Here is a 7,743-nt window from a genome sequence, read left to right on the forward strand (position 1 = left end):
GGGATCTTGGCTTTGTTGGTTCTCAATAAAATCTGACTTTCTGGCATCTAAGATTTCTTGTCTTTAGATTATCTAAAGCTCATTCCACTAGCACAGACGTCAGCCCACAGTACTATACCCATACATCATAGCAAATACAAATACAAAAAAATGTATTTACTTATTTTAGAAAAAGGTTCTACAGTATTAAGGCTGAACGACTTACAGTAAAGCTTGCCTGTGTTCTTACAGTTTTGGTTTTGGTTCTCTTAGCTCTTGCTGTTGATTGTTCTATAAACTTTGCTCTCTCAGGTGGATATGTTGGCTCAAAGTACATTTTAATAATGGTCTTCTTGGCTGCTCTTAATTTTGCACCTTATGTTGATTTACATTAAGGTTTAGATTATAATAATCATTCAGTAAACAAAGCACAGAGTGCTTTACAGTCCTGATAGCACTGAAGCAATTGCTTTAAAACTGTGTTAATATATATAATGGGTGTGTAAAATATGGGTGTATTGTTGGTCGGTGTGGATGTCCATTGCTTGTGTGGAACAGTTTGAGATGTATGCTAAAGATCTTTCAAACTATTCATCAGATGTCAAATTAATGGGATTTCATGTACATGGCTATGCATTAATATAAATAATATAATATAAAATAATACTTTGTAACCCTGGAACAAAAAAGAATTTCACACCAAAACACTTGTATAACTTGTATAAATAACCTATGATAAATGTTCACATTGCATGACTTGATATGAGACACATTGTTGTTCCTTTCCTTTTTTCGTTGAAAAGGAAGTGTGACTGGGACACTTTCAGGCTTTCAGTTCCGCTTGTCTAATGCGAAGCGTGAATGGCAGTTTAGTTTGACCAGTCAGGCCTCTGCTGAGAATTCAATAGATGTTACATGTTTTCAGTTATATATTTATAACTGTCCTCTACTGCGCTGTGCACAAACAGCACACATGATCTGGGTGGGGGGTGAATTCAGCGCTGCTGTTTCCTTTCATCTCCCATTAGAGCAAGTTTGTGACATCTGATTTGTTTAGCAAAGCAGCTGTGGTGGTGAAGGTGCGTGCCGCCTTGTGTATGGTTGTCTTGTCTGAGGCTGCAACTTGTTCACTTGCCATTGGCTGCTGAGCCGTTGGTTTGAAAAAAAAAAAGAGAGAGACACTCGGGCAGGGAGGGAAGCATTAATCAAGCAGAGGGAGTGACATCACAGGACCATGGAGAGTATGTGGAAGGTGCAGCTCCAGATGAGAAGCAAGATATTAACTAACCAAGACCTGGTCAGTTTACTGATGTGCATTGTGGGTGGGAATAAGGGATGTGTGCTCTAGTGACTATTCCTCAAAGCATCGCACTATTGTCACAAATTGTACCCCATGGATTCTTCTGAGAACATCAATGAATTAGAATTTGATAATGATTGCTCTATCAAAATAGCATTAAAACAATGCTACAGCAAGTGATGTGGTTAAGCACAAGAGCAACTTTTTAAAATAATCTTTTTTTATGTTTATGAAAAGAGTCCATGTGGTTGATCAGCAGACTGTTGGCTGTTGAGGTGTCACCATGGTTGAGTGAACACTTCTGATATTTCCTCTTGTTGCCCTCTGGAGATGAAGGGAGCCCCTTTTACAATCCCCACCCTTGTGCTGTTCCCCAAAGTAGATTACAGGTATCACAGACGTGGCTGATGTAACTCTATGGCTGAGTGAACTCACAGCAAGCAGTGACATTGGAACATATTCGGTTGAGGTTTCATTAGATAGAGCTTCAACATTGATGGAAGAAATGTCAAGAAACCAGCACACACCATGGTACAACCAATGATGTTTGCTTAAATATTATTCTACTAATAAATATAACCACTATCTTCAGGATAAATAACAAATTCAATGGCTATGTGTTTGAAGATTGTTCTTGGTGTAAAAATGCACACTGCATACCACTCTACATTAAGTGGTGTTATATATACGTTTCCTGCTATCACATCACTTGTGATAATGCATGTAGCCTGCTGTCTGAAGACCTGTTAATCACATGCTTTGCTGATTATGTACTGTACATAGCAGGCACTGGAAAATGTGGTGGAAAATCTTCTTCAAAAATGAAAACTTCTAAAAGAAAAAACAGATTGGGATGTCAAATATCAGACGAATGGAACAAATCTGAGGCGTTTTGCAGATCATCCGAATCAGTAAAACTGTGACCCAGGCTTTAATACAGCTCTAAAGACAGCCCATTTTTCTTTTAATCACACCCTGACTTCTAACCACAATTCACCATTCTCATATCTTGTTCATGATCTGTGGTGTGAACTCAGTCTGTTTTTTTAAGGTTTATTCATTGAACATTATCACTTGTTTAAACGATTTAATCATACACTTAAATGCTGATTTACATAGTTTTAATATGTTTCGAATAAATATTGAACTATATTTTGTAGATAAAGCCATATACTATAGTAAGAATTGTCTGCTCATATCAGTAGTAAGAATTGTTCTGGTCATTTTAGTTTTGCTTATATACCAAAATGTTGAGTACTTTTTTAAATACAGTATACAGTTTAATTATAGGGTTTTATATGAGGGTCTCTTGTTGGCACTTATCGACTGGCTATAGTGTTCTGACGCCATGACAACAAACAGGGTAAGGTGCCATGTGGTCTTCCTCAGAGAGAAACCCAGCTTAGGAGCAAAAACCAAAAACCCAGGGGGAGGTCTCATGGACGCCAACAGCTTGTCTAGACTGTGCAGCAGTAATCTCACAGGAAGGACAATTAGGCAGTGCTAACACATGTACTTCCACCTGAGGCTATGAGACATATAAGAACTTGATTTTGACATGAGATACACACATACACAGACCAGTCATACCATTAAAACCACTGATAGGTATAGTTTAAAAATGCTGATTATCTCATTACATTGGCACCTGTCATGGGGTGGGATATGCCCATATTTGGAAGCATGAAATATGGGCAAGCGTTAGGACCTGTGGGACTTTGACGAGTGCCAAATTGTGATGGCTGGAAGACTGGGTAACATCATCTCCAAAACAGCAGATATTGTGGGGTGTTCCCGATATGCTGTGATTAGTAGTAGCTACTAAAAGTGGTCCAAGGAAGGACGATACGGTGAACTGGTGACAGGGTTATAGGCACCCTTGGCTCATTGATGTCCTCATGGAGCGATGGCTAGCCATCTTGTCTGATCCTACAGAAGAGGCATTGTAAAAGAGCAATTGCTGAAAATGTTTATGCTGATTATGATAAAAAAAAGATCACACAGCTTTCTGTGTCTGGGGCTGCATAGTCACAGACAGGTCAGAATGCCTATGTTGGCTCCTGTTCACTGCCAAATGTGCATCAGAACTGGACCATGGTCATGATAATGGTCTAATGAATCATGTTCTCATTTACATAACATCTATGGCCAGGTACATGTGTGTTGCCTACCTTGGGAAGAAGGCACCTAGTGGAGGCAATGTGATGCTCTGGGCAATGTTCTGCTAGGAATCCTTGGGTCCTGGCATTCATGTGGATGTTACATTGACACATACCACTCACCTAAATATTGTTTCAGACAAAGCACTCTCCTTCATGGTAATGGTATTCCCTACCGGCACTGGCCTCTTTTAGGATAATGTGTCCTGCTACATTGCAAAAAAAATGTTTGAGGGACCTGGCAAAGAATCCAGGTGTTGAGTTGGCCTCCAAATTTTCCAGATTTTTATCTGATCGAACGTCTGTGGCCTCAGGTGGACTACCTGGAGATACCTGGGACTGCTGTAGATATGGCAGTGGCTTTGAACTGCATCAATGAACTTGGCTTCAGCAGGAAGGAATTTAAGTTAAATTTATAATAATTTCAGAAATAATACTCAACCTCATACTTATAACTTATTCAAAAGCTCCTGGTTACATAATTGCATGTGACGAAGTACAGTTACTGAAAGGAAATTATTTATAATTACATACTTACACCCAGATGAGGATGGGTTCCCTGAGTCTGGTTCCTCTCAAGGTTTCTTCCACATATCATCTCAGGGTGTTTTTCCTCGCCACTATTGCCTCTGGTTTACTCATTACTTATTAATAAAATTTGAAACTTTGAAATTTTTGCTTTAAATTTCCATAATGTCTGTGGTTAAAAGCACTATACAAATAAAATGGAATTGATTTGAATATACACTCACTGCCCACTTTAACAGGGTAGTACACATGTACACCTGCTAATTTATGAAGTTATCCAATCATTCATTGGAGGCAGCATGATTTATAAAATCATGCAGATACAGATCAAGAGTTTTAGTTAATGTTCACAACAAACATCAGAATTACAGAAAAATATGATCTCTGTGACTTTAAACTTGACATGTTTTTTGGTACCAGATGGGCTGGTTTGATTATTTCAGAAACTGCTGATCTCCTGGGATTTTCACACACAATCGTCTCTAGAGATTACACATAATGGTGAGAGCAACAGTTCTGTGGGAGGAAATGCCTTGTTGATAAGAGAGGTCAGAGGAAAAATGGCTAAATTGGTTGTATCTATATCTATCTTCATGATTTTACGCATCGTTCTGCTGCCACATGAATGAATTATACTTTCCCTGAGATTGAAACTAACACACACATGTTCTAATTATAAAGAAAATAGTTCTTATAACCAAATAGTTAGCATTACATTTAGCAAGGCTTTTAATTAGGACAATTGTTATTATGTGGCATTGCATTGGTTTTGTTCTCGTTTCTCTAACATTTGCAACCAAATAGGCCACAAACCCTGAGAGATCATTTTGACTGCAGGTATATGGTCCCACTTTGCCAAAGATGCACGCTCTCTCTCTCTCTCTCTCTCTCTCTCTCTCTCACCCACACACACACACACACAAACACACCCACCAATAAATGCCTTATTTGGCTTTCCTTATAAGATGTTCATGGCAGACATTGTAGGAAACTCCATGGCTATGATTGCAATAGAGTCTGCTAATATTTTATCTCTTTCTGGCAGCATCTACTGTTTGTGGCCAACCATCAACTAACGCAGGATGTCAGAATTTGATAAACAGATAGCAAATGAAAAATCTAACCTTTCAGTGAAATCTGTTTTTGAACAAATCTAAATGAGTACTGCAAGCATTTATTTAAAAAAAATCCAATTTAATCTGTTATATTCATATGCTATGCCTTTAAATTATAGTACTGGCCTGAAGGAAATGATACTAAAAACTAGTCTAACTAGTTAATGAACCAAGACTTAAATATAATATCTATAATAATCCACCCTGCTTAGAAAATTAACATCCACAACTTCTGTCTCTTAGGTCATTTGAAAAGGGTCATTGCTCATTGTTCCTGTCATATCCCTTAATAAACTTCCTATTCAAAATAGGTTGTGACACAAACTTACTCAATTTCCAGGACACAGCATGAAGCACATTGTTGGAATTTCAGTGGATGATGCATTTCTGATCTTAGTTTCAAAAGAAACTACACTCCTTTAGCTTAATGCTCATCAACAAAGGAACATTCACTTGGCTATCTTATTTTAGAGACATTGTCTTACTGGAAGGCCCCACTGCCAGGCTCGATGGCGCAAAGGACAACACTATTCATAGCTGGTCAAGCACTTCGGTGATGTTGCTAGATAGACTAAAATGATGACATCCTTACTATGTTTCTCTGACTTTATTTTCATTTTCATTTCGCTATTTCTTTTTACAAGCGGACAGCTGCATGGCATCTATTGTATATACAGTTGTGTTGAAAATAATAGCAGTGTGTTAAAAAAGTGTAAGAGTAAAAGTAAAAGTGAGTATGAAGACAGTTATCAAATTTGTTATTACTTTACAGAAAGTGAAGAAAAAAGAATATTAGGCTGTTCAAAATAATAGCAGTGTATGCATGTTTCTTTACAAAGTCAAACATTTACTGTATAAACTGAAAAATGCTTCAAGATTTAGCTTTCTTGTGAATTACTGAATTTATATTTAGTTGTATAACCACGATTTGAGAACTGCTTTACATCTGTGTTGCATAAAATCGACCAACTTCTGGCACCTGTGAACAGGTATTCCAGCCCAGGACGACTGCACTACACACCACATTTCCTCTGCATTTCTTGGTTTTGCCTCAGAAACAGCATTTTTGATGTCACCCCACAGGTTTTAAGGTCCGGGGATTGGGCTGGCCACTCCATAACGTTAATCTTGTTGGTCTGGAACCAAGATGCTGCTTGTTTACTGGTGTGTTTGCCACCGTTGTCTTGTTGAAACACCCATTTCAAGTGCATTTCCTCTTCGGCATAAGGCAACATGACCTCTTTAAGTATTTTAATGCTGGAATGCGATAAATAAGCCTAACAACGTAATATGAGAAACATCCCCATATCATGATGCTTCACCATCTTCACAGTGTACTGTGGCTTGAATTCAGTGTTTGGGGGTCGTTTGACAAACTGTGTGTGGCCCGTAGACCCAAAAAGAACAAACTTGCTTTCATCAGTCCACAAAATATTGTGCCATTTCTCTTTAGGCCAGTCAATGTGTTCTTTGGCAATTTGTAACCTCTTCAGCATGTCATATTTTCAACAGTGGGACTTTGTGGGGGCTTCTTGCCGATAGCTTGGCTTCACATAGACGTCTTCTAATTGTTACAGTACTCACAGGTAACTTTAGATTTTCTTTGATCACCCTGGAGCTGTCTTTGCCATTTTGGCTATTCTTCGATCCATTCAAATGGTAGTTTTCCCTTTTCTTCCACAACTTTCTGGATTTATTTGCCATTTTTAAGCATTTGATATCATTCTAGCTAAGCAGCCTATCATTTTCTGCACTTCTTTATATGTTTTCCCCTCTCCAATCAACGTTTTAATCAAAGTATGCTGTCCTTCTGAACAATGTCTGGAACGATCCATTTTACTCAGATTTTCAGAGAGAAATGCACAGTACAACATTTGCTGCCTTTGTCCTTAAATAAGGATATAAATTATTTTGAACATACCCTTTTCAATTAATGATTCAATTACACAGAATCAGCAGCATGCATGTTATTACTGTTGGGTCTGTTGGTTCTCTACTACACCTAGTAGTAAAATATTTGCCATGTAGAAATATAATTTCTACCAAAAACAGTGATTGATCTGGTTGGTTCCTTGGACTGTAGTTCCTTGGACCGTGATACATGCTCCTGATGTGTACTAAACCAAATAAATCCGAAAAAAAAAAGAGGAAACTACACTCCAATCATTTAGATATCTGGTATACAGAATACAGTATACAGGTACACGCAATGAAAGCATTCTGTGACAGGTAATTACGATCCACTCATGTACCTTAAATCTTCTTTAAAAGTACACTATATTCTCATTTATGGGTAAAAGATACATAATAAAGTTGCAAAAGACAACATCCTCCCCTAACAGAAAAAATCTGAGTTAATACCCTTTTATCTGAGTGTAAAAAACAATTCGGTAATATCACATATCCATTGTAAATATCATACTAAACACACTAATTCTGATCTTAAGTCAGTGATGCTGTCAGAGTCAGAGATTTTTTTACTAATTTTATATAGGCTCTTCAGTGTTCAGCAGCAAAATCTTGACACCAATAATATAAAATAAATTTGCAAACACTCCGATTACGGCGTAATGTATGTAAATAAGCATGGCGGCTGTTAATGTTTGTTTAGACAACTCGTGGTGCTGCTTTTATAAAATATTTTAGATAACAATAGGTGTAT

This window comes from Hemibagrus wyckioides, linkage group LG04 (genome assembly GCF_019097595.1).
Source record: "Hemibagrus wyckioides isolate EC202008001 linkage group LG04, SWU_Hwy_1.0, whole genome shotgun sequence".
Lineage (NCBI taxonomy): Eukaryota > Metazoa > Chordata > Actinopteri > Siluriformes > Bagridae > Hemibagrus > Hemibagrus wyckioides.